Here is an 18,823-nt window from a genome sequence, read left to right as displayed (position 1 = left end):
CAAACCTAAAGGGAAAATTGTTATTATTCTCATATATATAATATATAATAGAATATAATCTCTAATATAAATAATAATATATTACATATTTTCTAATACAAAGAACAACTACATTTTGTAAGTATATATAGCATGCATTGTTTACTTAGAAGAATTTACTTAGAAGAATTCTAATAAAGCATATAGTTAACAATGTTTTAAGTTTGGAACCATATCACAACATATCATCACTTACATCAAAATTAGAACACATCACTTTTTATTAATTGGGTTATATCTTTGAATGGGAAATTGGACTTTAACATGCATTGTAATTTCTTCTATTTTGGAGTTGTAAAAGAAAACATGTATTGGACAAGTTAAACAGGCGAAGAAGATTTTGTTCAAAATTATTGCAACAGGTGTCAAGATTATCATATAATAGGAATGAGACTAAACTTTAAAAAAAGACAGAAGAATTTTTAAGTTCTGGGATAGTTTAGCAGAAAACTAGTAGAAGGCAGTAGTGAGGAGGTGAGTCAATGTGATCAGAACATCTGTATTTGCTCATTGATACTCATAGAAGTTAGACTCTTACCCTCCCACAGACACTGAAATACAGGGACCCCGTGTTTCTTGATTATATTTCAAAAGGATGGCTCCTACATCACTAAGGAAGATATTCATGGGTTGTAAATCTCAAAGACATTAGACGATTTGTTTACCTCAAAGTGGCAGAGAATTTAAATTGGAAGTTTTTTAAAATAAATGGTTTAAGAGATGGGGGATTAGGGGCCCATAATCAGGGAGAAACTATCTCAAGTCGAGGGGAAGGATAAGGCTTGCTATCATGGTTAGAGTTAATGTGGGAGGGAATACTGTATTTTATAAAGTCATCCTTCTCTGAAGTTGACCTAGACATAAATTCATGTGTAGCATTACCAAAATACAGACCATAATAAGAGTCAAAGAGAAGATGAAATCAGGTTAGGCTCCTCTTTTATACAGTCTGTATTTAGAAACCACTGTTTTTCCCATACCCTCATACTGTCCCTCTGAATTATATAGTATATGTATACAGAAGTCTGTGGCTCCTTTTGGCTCCACATGACTACCTGAAAAGCTCTACAAATTTTAAAAAAGAAGTGAAAGAGAAAATGATCTGAATGTATATATAAAATGCCTTTTATTGGGATAATGTTGTAACCAGAGAAGTCAATTTCCTTGAAACAGTTTACAACTGTCATTTGGAATAAAATCTGGAAGAATTTAGAGGGAAATGATCCTCATTTGGTCCTAATTATCTCTCTTTTAATTAGAGCTTTTCAATGTTTACTTAGTAGAATATACTGAGGTATCACAATAGCAACATAGAATTTCTCAATTTTATAACTGGAAGAAAACTTAGAGGGTATCAGGTCCAAGCAGTTCATTTTAAAGGTGAAATAACTAAGATAAAACAATTTGTCCATTGGGTATATCTCTTACCCCCTTACACACATGAACACACACACACATGCATACCACATAATAGCATGAAAAGTGGTGGAATAATTTCCTTTTTAAATTTAATATCCCTAAATTTTACTATAATGCTATATCCCATCAAGGTTGGTTAACATGATATTATGATTCTTATGATTTATGATTACACACTACTTAGGACTATCATACTGTATTTTGCATTATGATAAATATTGATGAAAATATTTCCTACATTCTATTAATTAAAGGTTAATTGAATTTTAAAATTATTCCTCAGTTATCAAAACTTATTTTATATGGAAAAAATAGAATTCCTAGTTGATTTCATTGTCATTCAGGTACAAGTGAGCTTTGTGACCTAGCCAATGAGAAACAGCATTCATAAACTGCTCATTATCAAATAGGCTTATAATAAATCCATCTATTTCTTCCTTAATGAATTTTTTAATCAGCTCTGATTTAAATTTTTAAGGGACAAGAAAGTCTTTATAACTCCCTTCACAGAGACTATTCATCTTTTTAAGAAGTATTAAACACTTAGTAACTCTGTTTTAGATTTTGATTATATAACTGAGCCATATTTTCATGATTAAACAAACATTATGCCCAAATATTAATGTACCTTCAAAATTCATATGTTGAAATCTTAACTCCCAACATAATGGTATGAGGTGAGACCTATGGAAAATAATTTGGTCATGAGGGTGCAGCCCTCATAAATGGGATCAGTGCTCTTATAAGAAAAGACAGATTATTGATTTTCTGTCTAGGCGTTCTACTATTGAAGTTGGGTATTAAAGTCTCATATTCTTTGTATAACTGTCAATTTCTCCCTTCATATCTGTCAATTTTTGTTTTCAATATTGAAACCAACATGAACCCTAACATATGTAAAACTTTCCATCCAACAACAGAATATACATTCTCCTCAAGTACACATGCAGTATTCTCTAGGATAGTTTGCATGTTAGGTAACAAAACAAGACTTTGCCAATTTAAAAAGATTTAAGAAAGAATTTAAAATAACTTTAAGTGTCTTTTTGGACCACAACAGAACAGAATTATAAGTCATTAATGGTAAGAAAATGGACATTTCACAAGTGTGTGGAAATTAAACACTGCATTCTTAAATAACCATTGGTCAAGGAGGAGATCAAAAAGGAAGTCTTACAACATACCTTTTTTTTTTTAATTTAATTTTATTTTGTTTTGTTTTTTCAGTGTTCCAAGATTCATTGTTTACACACCACACCCAGTGCTCCATGCAATACATGCCCTCCTTAATACCAACCACCAGGCTCACCCATCCCCCAAACCCTCTCCCATCCAAAACCTTCAGTTTCTCAGAGTCCACAGTCTCTCATGCTTTGTCTCCCCCTCCAATTTCCCCCAATTTACTATTCCTTTCCTTCTCCTAATGTCCTCCACGTTATTCCTTATGCTCCACAAGTAAGTGAAACCATGTGATAATTGACTTTTTGTTTGACTTATTTCACTCAACATAATCTCCTCCATACCCATCCATGTTGATACAAAAGTTGGGTATTCATCCTTTCTGATGGAAGCATAATAATCCATTATATATATGGACCATATCTTCTTTATCCATTCATCCACTGAAGGGATTCTTGGCTCTTTCCACAGTTTGGCAATTGTGACCATTGTTGCTATGAACATTGGGGTACAGATGACCCTTCTTTTCACTACATCTATATATTTAGGGTAAACACCCAGTAGTGCAATTGCAGGGCTTTAGGGTAGCTCTATTTTTAACTTCTTGAGGAATCTCCACACTGTTTTCCAAACTGGCTGCACCAACTTGCATTCCCACCAATAATGTAAGAAGGCTTCCCTTTCTCCACATCCTCTCCAACACTTGTTGTTTACTGTCTTGTTAATTTTGGCCATTCTAACTTGTGTAAGGTGGTATCTCAATGTGGTTTTCATTTGAATCTCTCTGATGGTTAACGGTGATGAACATTTTTTTCATGTGTCTGTTAGTCATTTGTGTGTCTTCTTTGGAGAAGTGTCTGTTCATGTTTTCTGCCCATTTTTTGACATGATTATCTGTTATGTGCATTTTGAGTTTGAGGAGTTCTTTATAGATCTTGGATATCAGCCCTTTGTCTGTAGTGTCATTTGTGAATATCTATAATGTATCTTGAGATAAAAACACAACATATCAAAATTTACAGGATGCAGCAAAATCAGTTCTAAGAGGTAACCTATAGAAATAAATGCCTATACTAAAAAATAATAAAAACTCAAATAAATAATTTAACTTTATACCTTAAGAAAAATTTTTAAAAAGACAACAAACTAAGTCACAAAAGGAAATAATAAAGAATAGAGCAGAGATGAATCAAATAGAGAAGAAAAACATAATAGAAAAAGCTAATAAAACTAAGGTTTTTTTTTTGAAAGAACAAAAAAAATCACCCTTCACTGTACTAAGAAAGAAGAAAAGATTCAAAAAACAAGAAATGAAAGAGGAAACATCACAATGGATGCCTCAGAAATACAAAGAATTGTAAGAGACTGTTATGAATAATTATTTGCCAGCAAATTTAATAACCTGGAAAAAATGAATGAATTCCTAGAAACATACAACCTACCAAGGCTTAATCATGAAATATAGAAATCCTAAACAGACCAATATCAAATAGGTTGAGCAGTTAATTAAACAAAATGAAACAAAAAATCCTCTAACAAAGAAAAGCCCAGGACCAGATGGGGCCACAGGAGGGAGGAGCAGAGGGAGAGGGAGGAGCAGCACACCTGCTGAACAGGGACCCTAACGTGGGGCTTGATCCTGGATCCTGAGATCATGACCTGAGTGGAAGGCAGACACTTAACTGACTAAGGCACCCAGGTGACCCAGTATGCTAATCCTTCTTAAACTCTTCCAAAATAAAGAAATAGAAAGATTCCCAAATTCATTTTATAGGGACAGCATCTCCCTTATACAAAAGCCAGACAAATACACCAGAAGAAATGAAAACTACAGGTCAATTTTCTTGATTGACATAAACGCAAAAATTCTCATCAGTATATTAACAAACCAAATTCAACAGCACATTAAGAGATCACATACCAGGGCGCCTGGGTGGCTCAGTGGGTTAAGCCTCTACCTTTGGTTCAGGCCGTGATCTTAAGGTGCTGGGATTGAGCCCTGCATTGGGCCCTCTGCTCAGCAGGGAGCCTGCTTCCTCCTCTCTCTCTCTCTGCCTACTTGTGATCTCTGTCAAATAAATAAATAAATACAAATCTTTGCGGGGGCGGGGGGAATCATATACCATCAACAAGTTGGATTTATCCCTGGATCCAAAGATAGTTCCACATACACTAAATAATCATCTCAACAGACAGAGAAAAAGTGATTGACAAAATTCAATACTCACTCATGATAAAACTCTCAGTAAGATAATTGTGGAAGGAACTCATCTTAACATGATAAAGAGCATGTATAAAAAGCCCAAGCTAACATCACAATCAATGGGGGTAAATTGAAAGTTTTCCCCTAAGATCCAGTGCATGTCTACATGAACACATACACACGCACCCATACACAAATCCAAATCAGAAAGGAAGAAGTTAACTATCTCTGTTTGGCGATGACATAATCATATATGAAGAAAATTCTTAAGATGAACCAAAAACCTTTTAGAATATGTAAACAAATTCAGAAAATTTGAGGAATACAAAATTAAATATAAAATTTAGTCACAATTACATACACAAAAAGCAAACTATCTGAAAAGGAAGTTGAGAACATAATTCTATTTATAATAGAAATAAACAACAACAACTAATTTAGGAATAAATTTAACCAAGATGTAAAAACGTGCTCACTGAAAATAAGGTTAATGAAAGAAATTAAGGAAGGCACAGATAAAGGGAAAGACTGCCTGTGTCCATGGATTCAGAGAATTAACATTGTTGAAATGTCCATAACATGTAAACTAATGTACAGATTCAATGCATTCTATCAAAATTCCAATGGTATTCTTTGCAGAAATAGGAAATAAAAAAAAACTATCTTAAAATTTGTATGGAACCATAAAAGACCTTTAATAGCCAAAGCAATCTTGAGTAAGAAGAACAAAGCAGGAGGCATTACACTTCTTAATTTCAAGATTACAAAGTTTCATAATCAAAACTGACATTTTTTGTATGTTATTGTATGTATGTATGTCAATGTATGGCATTGACATAAAAACAGACACATGTACTGATAGAGCACAATAGAGAGACAAAAAATAAATCCACACATCTATGGCCAAATTATCCTTGCCAAACGTGCCAAAAATACACAATGGGGGAAAGGACAGACTCTTTAATAAATAATATTGGGAAACTATATCCATATGCAGAAGATTAAATTGGACTTTTATCTCATAAGACCTGAAACTGTAAAACTACTAGAAGAAAATGTAGGAAAATGTTTCCTGACATTGGTCTGGGCAATGACTTTTTGGATATGACCCCAAAAGAACAGGCAAAAGCAAAAAAGACAAATAGGATTGCAACAAACTAAAAACCTTCTTCATAACAAACAACAGGGTCAAAAAGCAACCTAGAGAATGGAAGAATGTAAATTGGTACAACTGCAAAGGAAAACAATATGGAGGATGCTCAAAAATTAAAAATTGAAGCACTGTAAATCCAGCAATCTCACCTGGGTATGTATCTGAAAGAAATGAAATCAGTGTGTGAAATTACAGTGTATATAATTGTGTGTGTGTGTGTGTGTGTGTGTGTGTGTGTGTGTGTGTGTGGTTATGTAGATATATATACATATAAAAAATGGGAGATATTTGTCAAAGGCCACAAAGTTATGCAAGTTAGTGCGATAAGTAAATTCTAGAGATCTAATGTATTGGCATGACTATACTGCCATGTTAACATTACTGTTTAACAATATATTATTGTATACTTGAAATTTTCTAAGAAAGTAGATCTTAGTTGTTCTCACCACCAAGAAAAAAGAAAGAAAGAAAGAAAGAAAGAAAGAAAGAAAGAAAGAAAGAAAGAAAGAAAGAAAGAGTAAAGAAAAAGAAGAAAGAAGGGAAAAATATAGAAGCTATATAAAGTGAGAGATATGTGAATTATCTTGATTATGGTGATTATTTTACAATGTATATGTATATCAAAACATCAGGTTGTGTACTTTAAATAGACACAATTTTTATTTGTCCACTAGACCTCAATAAAGCTGGAAAAATAACCTATTGCCATCTTCAAAAAAAAAAAAAGGAAAAAGAGAGACAAAAGAACTTGCTCTCTCTCTGCTCTCTGCATGTGAGAAGATGGCCACTTGCAAAGCAGAAAGTGGATCTACACTAGATACTGGATCTGACAGCATCTTTGACTCCCCAACCTCCAGAACTATAAAAAATAAATGTTTGCTGTTTAAGCTACCCAGTCTATGGTAATTTGTTATAGCAGCTCAAACTGATAAGTCGACAGCTAAAACTCAGTTATGAAGTATCTATAATAAATTATTTAAAAGTAGTCAGATAAGTTACATGAGCAATAATGATTACCTTCCACATTAGATTATTTTTCTAAAACTGGATATCTGTTCAAAGCAAATATTGTATAATATGTTTAAACAGTTTAATGATTAAGAAACATCAACAACCATCAGCTTCCCTCTACACTATGCCAAAATACACTTAGCATAAGTTTCTTCATTAATGCTCTTTTCCAAAAAATTATTGACATTTCCTATTTTTTTAATTTTAAGATTTAGATAGGTTAGTGTTTTGTTTTGTTTTGTTTTGTTTTTTTTGTAGGTTAGTTTTAAAACAATGTTCTTGCAAAAGAAAAAATAGTTCTTGGTCAACATAACACAAACTTGAACATTATATTTATCCTGAACTATAGCAAAATAAAACGTTTTAATTCTGTACTCAGATATTAATTTTAGATTAGTCTTACCAATTTAGAAATATAAAAAGGTGTATGTTGATTATGTTTATTCTATAAGTTTTATTTGTACAATTCAAACCAGTTAATACTGCTTCTAGGTGTTAAAAATTAGTAAAACTTGCAATTCATAAAAAATTACTGCTCAAAATTTCATATTGACTACAATAACTAAATTTTCAATATTCTGTATATTAATACTTTTTTCCCAAAGGAATGCTTACTTTTTTGAATCATTTCATCAACATACTTAAATAAGGCCTGAAAGGCAATGTGATCCTGTCATAACATTTTGATTAAAGTAGAAATTTGTGCAACCTCAATTCTTTTGTGAAGCAATTTTGAAAAATATCAAGAGATTGTAATTACTTTGAGACTATAAAATACTTATAAAAACATATAAGTAGAAAACTGAAAAGGGGATAACATCTATATATGTGAACAAATTCTATGTATTATTTTTCATATGATTTTTACAAAAACATCCAAATATCCAGTTATAAGGGGTTGATAAAGTATATTTCATCAATGCAACAGACTATTTTGCAACCACAAAAATATGTTTGCAAAGTTGTAATAAAATGTAGGGAATTATTCATGCAAGAATTAAAAGAAGGAAAATTTTAAAATTCCCCAAATAATAACAAGAGTTGATTTTGAGTTGAGGGATCGTGAGTGAGTTTTTCTTTCTGAACCCTTTTTTGCATTGCCAGATTTTTGCTGATCATGATCTAAGAAGGATTTTAAAACATAATAATTGTTAAATAATAGTATTTTAAAATTACTCTACTATAAAAATGCAATGTAACTGGACACATTGGAATCTATCCTTATAGCAGAACCCTTATGTGAAGGGGAACTGAAGTTAGACCAGTCAAAATTCATTCTGTCTCCAATACTTACTAGTAATGAGAACTGAAGCCATGCATTGTTCATCTCCAAGACCCCATTTATTTGTTTAAATATTTGGATAAGTACTATAATGCCTATTTATTTATTTGTTGTTTTTTACAATACCTAAATTTTATCTTATTTTTTCAAACTTTTTATTTAAATTCTAGTTAGTTAACATATAGTGTAATATTGGTTTCAGGAGTAGAATTTAGTGATTCATCACTACATAGAACACCCAATGTGCATCACAAGTGCCCTCCCTTCTACCTCACTCTTTTAATCCATCCGCCACCCACTTCCAACAACCCTCACTTGGTTCTCTATAGTTAAGAGTCTCTTACAGTTTATTTCTCTCTCTCTCTTTTTTCTCCTTTCTCCTAGGTTCATCTGTTTTGTTTCTTGATCTCCATGTATCAGTGAAATCATATAGCATTTATCATTCTCTGACAATACCTAACTTTTAAAGTTAAGCTGAGGAAAATTAAAATTGGAGTAAGAAATATTAGGAATATAGCATTGTAGATACTCATTAAATTCATTCATTATTATCACTCTTAGATGGAAAATAGAAATAGGTAATTATTAATAGAATGTGTATAGAATTTTTTTTCAGATATGGAGTATATTAATTGCTAATTTAAATGCTTAGTTTTCAAAAAAATTAAAAAAAATAAATGCTTAGTTTTCCATATCATCGGTGTTGATAACATAAATCCTGGTATCCTATATTATGGCTGATAGAAATGGGAAGGAAAATTTAGATAAAACTTTTTCTTACCATAGGTAATGAAGCTGACTCGTCCTGAGAGAAATATTTTAAATATAAAATTATGAAATATTAGTAATGATCACACCATATGGAAATGACTTCTATGACAATTTTGAAGACTTTGGTTTATATAAATATATATTTACATAGTTTAGATTGTCAAATATGGCAATTTCATACACATACATATGTGAATGTGTGTACACACACACATTGAGAGAGTGATTGTATAGGGTTCATTTACAACATACTGTCCTTCATTCATGAAAATATCTTAATACTCATCCAAGAAAGATCCTTTTCCTTTTTTTTTTAATTTTTTTTTATGGATAATACAATATCAAACAACCATGAAACCACCACCACCAGAATATTTACAAAACTTATAATGACTTACAAGTTCTCTTCTTCTGTCATCCTGCCTACTACCACTTGTGGTTTTTGGTTCCACACTTTCATTTTCATAGTTATATTTAGATGTCACATTAAGCAGAGAATGATAGGACAAATAGTGCTGCACTATACGGCAATATTATTCACTTCAACTGCTGCTTAGTATTTCTCAGCATAACTTTTACCCCTATATCTTCATCCAGTCTCTTGCCAATTGTCTTTTTATTTATTTGTTTGTTTGTTTATTTGTTTATTTTGAATATGTGAGCACAGGAGAGAGAGAACTGGGGGAGTCACAGAGGGAGAGGGACAGAGAGAATCTTAAGCAGGCTCTACACCCAGCACAGAACCTGGGTTCAGTCTCAAGATCCTGAGATCAAAGCTGACTCAAAATCAAGGGTTGAATGCTTAACTGACAGCCACCCAGGTGCCCCCCAACTGTTTTCTTATGTTGCCATTTACCTTTTCTGATGTTCAAAGATATGCTGTTCTAAATATTCATGTACACAGTGTATATTCAATTCTATACATTGTTATATCAATTACTATTTACTTATTTTAATGCTGTTTCCTGACTTCAAAATAATCCATGATATGAATTCACAAATAATTTAATTAAAGTATCATCTTATTTTGAGCTGAGGGGATTCAGAGCAGATTTCTCCTGTCAATGATAGAAGTTATAAATAAGCAAGTGGAGGTGAGGGGAGCAGAAGTAAGGCTGGGTTAGAATTAGAGATATCAGTATGGGCTCATGTTTATATTAATTTATAGATAGATGATGAGTACATAGATAGATGATAGACTACTCACATATTCAGTGTGTATACTAATACGTGTAAATTGGTTTTAGAATTGAGAAAATGTTACCATTTATCATTAGGAACAGATTTATAAACCTGAGTGCAGTATTTAGACTGAGTTCCTTCTGTCTTTAATTTTATGGTATCAAGTCAAAGCATTGCTTTCCAAAGTTACTTAGATCAGCTACTTTGGCATTTCCTTCAGGAAGGTTATATCATACGTTTATAATATAGTTATACTTTTTGTTACGGTATACATTCCATCCTGTGATTACCTGGCATGTTGGTTGACTTTTGAAAAAATTTGCACACAGTACAAAAAGTTGACTTTTTGTTTTGGTCCATTTTATGGATTTTGACAAATGCGTAAAGTAGAATATCCACTAATAATACTACACAGAAGAGTTTTATCACCTCAAAAATCCCTTTTGTGATTCCTTTATACTCAAACTTTCTCTCTCTCCCAACCACTGACAATCATTGATTTGTTTTCTGTCCCTATTATTTTGCCTTTTTCAGAATGGCAAATTAATGACATGTAGTCTTTTGAGTCTAACTTCTTTGACCAAGCAAAATGTATTCAAGAGTAATCTATATATATATTTTTTAAAGATTTTTTATTTATTTATTTGACAGAGAGAGATCACAAGCAGGCAGAGAGGCAGGCAGAGAGAGAGGAGGAAGCAGGTTCTTTGCTGAGCAGAGAGCCCGATGCGGGGCTCGATCCCAGGACCCTGAGATCATGACCTGAGCCAAAGGCAGCGGCTTAACCCGCTGAACCACCCAGGCGCCCCTAGAGTAATCTATATATTTGAGTGAATCAGTGTTTCAAGTTTTTGTTGTTTTTGCTGTCTGTGTTTGTTTCATTTTTTTTTCTTTTAAGGATGGCTGACTAGTAGCCTACTGTATGAGCCATATATATATATATGTAATATATATAATATATTATATATATTATATAAATATATATATATTTATATATATATATAAATATATATATATATATTTAATTCATCCATTAAAGGACATCTTCATTGTTTTCAGATTTGGGTGACTATGAATAGAGCTGCCATAAACATCCATACAAAGATTTTTATGTAAACCTTAAATTTCTGAGTCACTACACTCAAGAATTAGGAGTGAAACAGCTATAATGTGTGGTAAGTATGTGTTTAAATTTATAAGAAACTACCATACTGTTTTTCAAACTGAATGTACCATTTGCCTTTCCACTAAGGGTTTCTTTTGCTCATGACATTTTCCAGAATTAACATTTTCCATTTTTTTTTTTAATTAAGCATTTTAGTAATTGTGTAGTGATTGTATTTCTCTAAAGATGAATGATGTTGACTATATGTCACTCATATATCTACATTGGCTCATATAGTGACTGTATAGGTATTTTGTGGGTTTTTTTATTTTTATTTTTTTATAGTTGAGTTTTATTTGGAAATATTTTCTCCTACTTTGTGGCCTATTGTTTCATTTAACAGTATCTTTTGTAGAGAAAAATTGTTCAGCTTGGATAAAGTCTAAGTTACTAATTTTTCCTTTTGTGAATTGTACTTTTGATCTTTATATGAAAACCTGTTATCAAAGCCATTATTACACAGATTTCCCACTACATGTTCTCAAATATGTTTCATAGTTTTGTCTTTTATATTTAGGCCGATGATCCATAGGCCTAATTTGTATATGCGAAGCATATGTCAAAGATCTCATTTTGTATAGGGAAATCCAATTGTTTCTGTGCCTTTTGTTGACAACATTATCTTCTCTTTAATGAATTAAAAGAAAATGATCCCTGTGTATCTTTACCACAAATCTGTTCATATATTTGTACAGATCTATTTCCTATATTGCTATTCTCTTTCATTATTCTATGTGGGCTCTTCTTTAATTTAGTGTGTTGTCTGCATAGATGAAATGTTTTTATTGTGTTTTTACTGCATTTGTAGCTTTTGAGAATCTCTGCAAGCCTATGCTACTCACGGATGGGTTTCTGCCTAGACTCGTTCCTCACTGAGTGGTAGCCTCTTACTTGCTACTTGATCAGTCCTGACGGGTTTGAGTGAGCTCTTCATGTTCCTGGTTGAGCCTCAGTCTTTTATGAGACTTGTGTGCCCCAGACCTTGTGCTTGAGACATTCTCTGAATTCCTGCCATTCTCTTTGTTTAGCAAACACACAGCTCATATTTGTGATGAGTTTTGAGTGGGAAAGGGTTCCTTGTATTTCCTCAAATAGTAGCAGACCTCTAGTCTGTTTGGGAACAAATCCTGAGTCCAGGAAGACTTTGTTTTCCTCTTTTTAAGAGACAAGAATTTTAACAACCTCCCATCAAACCAATGTGGGTGGGGAGTGGCACAAAAACCTGTGGGCTCAAGCAGAGAGAATTTCTTGCCTTTTACTGAGCCAGATAAGCTTTGCTTACCCCTTTTCCTGAAATAATTTCCCAAAATTCTTACTGGGGTACTTAACAATAGTCACTGTGAAATTTGTAGAAATCTACCATTTCAGGGTTTCTCATGTCTCTCATGGTTTATTTCCCAGAGAAGTAAATGTCTTTCCCACCTTCCACTCTCTAAAATGCCTCACCTCATTGAAGAATTTAATAGCTGGTTAATCAATTAAATAGAATTGTAGCATTAGTTTAAACTGTCTTATTGATATTGCATTTTCTTTTTCTTTTTGGTGTCTTCAATAATGATTCAGTGATAGGTTAACTGTTATCTTATTTTCTCTGCCATTTAGGTACTTGGTAGGAAGCGTAAATTAAAATCCTATTATACAGAATGGAAGACAAGCTGAGCAGAAAATTGAATTATTTTGCAGATTATAAACTTTCAATTGCATAGCATAAATAATTATTTTTATTTTGCTTTACATTTCTTATTTGATCCTAACTGCAAATGAGGTCAGCAATGAGTTTTCCTGCAGACATAGTGAATTTTATTCCATTAAATAGCTTTAAAATCTTCAGTAATTTATAAAATTGTTCATACTCATTGTAAAATTAATTTTAAAAACACATTTTTCACTCTTGTTTAAAACAAATTTCTTAGTATTTTCAACGGGCACGTAGTTTCAGAGCTCTTATTATTTCCTTAGCAGCTTTCTAAGCAGAAGAGAGAAGATAATAAATGAAACAGATATTAGCCAATGCAATTAGTATACAAACCCTGACAAATACGTAGATAAAAATTAGATGTTGTGGTACAGAAATTGAGTGAGTTTCCTGGATCTCCAGGTAGGAATTTAAAGACTCAGATATGTCTAATATAGATAGAGTCTAAAGACTCTAATATGTCATTAGAGATCTCTTTCCACTTTTATACACTCTTAAGTATTATCTTCTCTCCCATTTAAAATTATATTGGTGCAATTTATCAATTCCAGTTCCAGGTACACTCCATCTTTTTCCAACATATATTTGTCTACCCTAATTTACACACACACACACACACACACACATATTCATAGAATTGTAATTTCTTATATTTCAGAGGAAGATAAGCATCAATAAATGTCACATAGGGCTAATAAACATTGTCCTCTTCCCATAGACCATACAGGAAAGAGGGGAGCTGAGCACAAATGGGTAAAATAAACTCCCTTCCCAAAGTGGCATGGAAGAAGATCAAGTATTTACCTGTATTTTCCTAGTATCTTAGGAAAGAAGGCCTATTTTATCACTTAAAGTGCATTCTGTGAATTTTGCTTTTATTTAAGATGTGGGAGGCCACAGGAAAATGTCACATTTATCCTATACAAGTAAAACCTGGAAAATATACAAAAATCATAAATTCTCTTGAGCCTATTAGAGAGCCAAGGATCCAAGTAACCTGGGCTAACTGAATCTAAATTTCTTCAAGAGGTGATGAAGACCAACAAATTGTTTCATATTTGCCAGAGTGTAAAAGAAGTGGCTGTCATATAAACAGGTGAGAAGAATTCAGCTGAAAAGTCAGCAAATCAAGAAAGGCTGAGTTGGCTTAGCATGCCAGTGTAGAAAAGAAACCAAAGGTCAGACACATGGTAATTTCCTAGTCACTTGCCAGCTTTTTCCCAAGGGCCTCCACTGGGTATTCATAAGAGAGATTTGGGGAAAAACAGGAACGGAGAGAGTCTCTTGGTGACACAGATATGTGGGAGCTTATTGATTGTTCTTAGAGACCAGAAACAAATATCACCCATACCTGGAGACCCTTCTTTCATATGAAAGGAGTCTTCAACTGTTGGGGGAAGAGCAGGAAACACTATGGTCCTCATGATTCAAGAAAACAGCCAGTGCTTCTGCAGGAGAGGAGGAAGCAAACCCATCTTCCTCTAGGCAGGAGGTAGAGAAACCTCCAGATTTAAGATATCTGCTACCATTTGAGGTGAGGTAGAAACAATTTTCCACACAAGATCACGATAGATGGAATGCACATTTTGGTTTCTAGGAGGATTGATTCAAATACCGAGAACAGAACATCTTAACACCAAGACTCAGTGCACAGTTTGCCTTTTTTTTTTTTAATTTATTTATTTTTTAGATCTTGCCTGGAGCTCTTTCATTTTAGATATGTGCTGTTCTCTCTCTCTCTCTCTGTTCTTTTTCCCTTCCTCCCTCCCTCCCTCCCTCCCTTCCTTCCTTCCTTAGTTCCTATGTCTGTCTTTCTTTCTTTCTTTCAGACACTCAAATTATATAAAAGTTATTATGTCTGATATTGTCCTCTAGCTCTTGGATACTCTGTTATGTTTCATTTTCTTTTCTTTTATTCCTTTCTCTCTTTGTTTTTTGGTGTAGGTAATTCCTAGGAAGACAGATAATTCCTATTTATCTATTTTCAAGGTCACTTTTTCTTACCTTGGCTGTGTGTGCTGATTTATCATTTTTCATATTTGAAAATTTTTTCTTGAATTTTTTTGTGACCCTCAATAATTTCCATCTCTCAGCTTAAATGGCTCATCTATTCACACACATTGTCTAACTTTTTCTGTAAACCCTTTAACATATTGGTAGAGTTATTTTATAATTCCTGACCAGTAGCTCCAGTATCTCTTCTATCTGAAACTGATTTTTTAAAAATTATTTCTTGCTTTATTGATTTCTCCAAAATTTGTTATGGAATGACAGTTGTCATATACAGAGGAAAAGTAGAAAATGGAGTAAAGTTTACATTTGGAAATGGACACACATCTTCTGTTAGGCCATTAATGTGGATGAGTTGATTCAGTCAATAGAATTTAGATTTTATTTTTGCTATAGTTGTTCGATGCATCAGAGCCTTTGAGTTCCTCCAGCAGTGGACTGATATCACATGTCACCATCTGAGACACAGGTTACTTAAAACTAGAGTCTGAAACAGAGATTTTTGAACAGATGATAGGTGCTCTCAGAAGTAAAGCTTGAGTAAAGCAGGTTAATATTAGAAAAAAGGTAAACAAGATACGGTTGCAAGACAAGTCTAGCAAAGTATGATCCTATGGGAAATCTGGAGTGTGACTTGCAAGACAAAGGTTCTTGTACCTAGAGAAAAGGCAGCCAAGCTGTTATACCCATACTTGAGTCAATGATTGGCTAGAGGTCATCCAGTGGGAAGAGCACACAGCTTCTCAAGCATCTCCCATTGGGACAGTTTCCATCTGCCATGTTCAAGCCTCTGGGAAAGATATAATTACAGCATTCGTGGGATACATCAGCTAAATAATTGGAATCCAGGCAGGACACCCAGAGCATCTGATTCACTCTGAATCCAAATTCTATATTCTGTCATTCCAATCAAATCACAGATACTGATTCAGCTAGGATGTTAATGTATTAAATCAAGGAACTAGAAGTAAAATGATAAAAGAATATTTTCATTAAGTGTCAAACAAAAGCATGTGTTAAGTAGTATCACTATAATTCTAAGTAGTATTTTTTTTTTCCTACACTAGCTTGAAAACAGATGTTCAAAATTTATTGGTTTTATTTTTGCCATAAATTCCATGTGTATGTATGACTACTACAGGCTTAGAGCTGGCAAACTAAAATTGAATAGACATATTGGATAATCACTTGCACATTAGATAATGAGTCATGATACCTGAGTCCTAGTCTAGAAGTGATTACTAACAAATGCTGTGGTTTTGGACAAGTTACTTCTCCTAGCTGTGGCTTATTTCTAAAAGGCAGATAAGAAAGACAACACATAATTTTAAGATTCAATTTGGCTCAGGGAAATTTTATTCAAATTCAGAATATATAACATGTGCCTTTCCTTTACTGCTAACAGCAAAATGATATTCTGCAATGCAGACTATTCTCCATGCAAATTAAGAGTGATTTGAAATACCATAATGAGACATTCCAAAATGTGCTTAAGTAGTGGATTAATTTACACCTGCATTTTAAAACTGTACTGCAGGAGATTTTTTTTTTTTTAACAAAATGTTTAAATATAAATATAAAATGGCCCTGAGAAAAGGAAAGAAAACAAGCTAAAATTGCAAGCCAGTAGATATTTGGGTGAGAAAAAACTCATTAAAGAAATCAAGTTAGATCTATGTATGATCATTTTTAAATGTCTTTTTTTAATATGCTAATATTTTATTTTTAGCTGGCAAAAAAGAGAAGCACAAACTCAGGGGTCCACAAAAATCTTATATACTTTTCAGAGAAGAAAAGATGCTTAGCTTCTCATTTGCATCTCTATTCTGAATGAGAACAATAAGATGAAAAAGTTTAGGGGTGGAATGAATAGGGGCTTTGGTCAGAATTAGAAGTTCTCTTTTGGACTCTGCTGACATTAAAGGTGTCAAAGATCTGTTTTTCAAAAAAAGTATTTTTTTTTAAAGATTATTTATTTATTTGACAGACAGAGATCACAAGTAGGCAGAGAGGCAGACAGAGAGAGAGGAGGAAGCAGGCTCCCTGCCAAGCAGAGAGCCTGATGTCGGACTCGATCCCAGGACCCTGGGATCATGACCTGAGACGAAGGCAGAGGCTCAACCCCCTGAGCCACCCAGGCGCCCCCCAAAAAAGTATTATTTTATTGTTTCCTTAGAAATATATAGATTTCTAAGGAAATATATATTTCCTAGATTTCCTTAGAAATATATATTTTACTCTGAATAACCTGCACTACCATTTCATTGAATTTACATTTCTATATTTCTCCAAATTCATGAGTAGGATCTATGTAAAATATTTTATTCTATATTGATGTATATGGGGGAAGACCCAAATAAAATTTTGGTGAGAGATAGAGAGAAAACACCTAACTCAACAATAACTCATGTGGTCAAAGGCAAATATTGTGGGTTTTAAAAATCACAAAGCCCAGGAAAATATTAGTCTATTAGACAAAGTTGGGAACAAAGTTCCCGCTTGCAGATACACTCTTTCCATCTTTGCTTCAAAAGGCCTTACCATATGATATAGTATGTGAATTCATTTTTTTTAAGATTTTATTTATTTATTTGAGAGAGAGAGAGAGATCATGCACAAGCAAGGGCAAGGGACAGATAGAGAGGAAGAAGCAGACTCCCCACTAAATGGGAAGCCCAAGGATGAGGATGCAGGACTTGATCCCAGGACCCTGAGATCATGACCTGAGCTGAAGGCAGATGCTTAACTGATTAAGCGACCCAGCATGTGAATTCTGAAGGTTATGGAACAAAAGAAGACAATGAGAAAGATACAATGGAATAGTACAAAAGGTGAACAGTTTCTGACTCATAATTCTTTCTTTTTCCTGAATCCTTCATGAGGTCATGCAAGGCATCAATAAAATATACCTCAATTTAGAGAAATGTGTGCATGCATTTTATGCTGTTCCAGGACTCTAAAGACTCATTTTGTTGCAAGATGCAGGTAGGCATCAATAAATAAGGAGCTTATAGATTTTTTAAGTAAAGATCTACATACAGAATAATATAATAAATGCACATTGTGATTTAAATGAAAACTCATTAAAGCTTTAATCATAATATCAGTATGGACATCTTGATATTTCTATGTCAATAATTCTTTAAACAAACAGTATTTTTGCTATGTATTTGCTGTATTAATAATGTCATTGGTCTAAAGTGTACATTAACATGCAAAAAGTAATGGATTCATTCCATATGATCTTTATATGACAAATATATAAGAAAATAGTACATTTCTTACCATTTTTAATGTTTTTTTCTTAGTTTAGAGGTCTTTCAAATTCTTTCACTGAAATTGTGCTGTTCTTTGTTATCTTGTACCTTGAATTATTTTAGAAGAATATGCAATATGGGAAAGTCATTGATAATTTGTAATTTAAATCATAAAGTTAAAAAAAAAAAAAAAACTTGTCTACTTCCACAATCACATTCATTGTTTTTGGAGAGTATTGGAGATTATCTGGTTAAACTTCTGATTTCACAGGGAGACATGTAGATTTTCCAGGCTTAACTTTTTTGCCCAGAGGTAAAGAATTTTAAAAGTATTAGATAAGGCATGTAATTGATACTCTTGCTCCTATTGAAAGTTGTTATTCAAAATATAAGCCTCTGATCAGAAACATTGGCACACCTGGAAGCTGGTTAGAGATACAGAATCTCAGTCACTAT

Source organism: Lutra lutra, chromosome 14 (assembly GCF_902655055.1).
Source record: "Lutra lutra chromosome 14, mLutLut1.2, whole genome shotgun sequence".
Classification (NCBI taxonomy): Eukaryota; Metazoa; Chordata; class Mammalia; order Carnivora; family Mustelidae; genus Lutra; species Lutra lutra.
Note: the sequence above shows the minus strand (reverse complement) of the source record.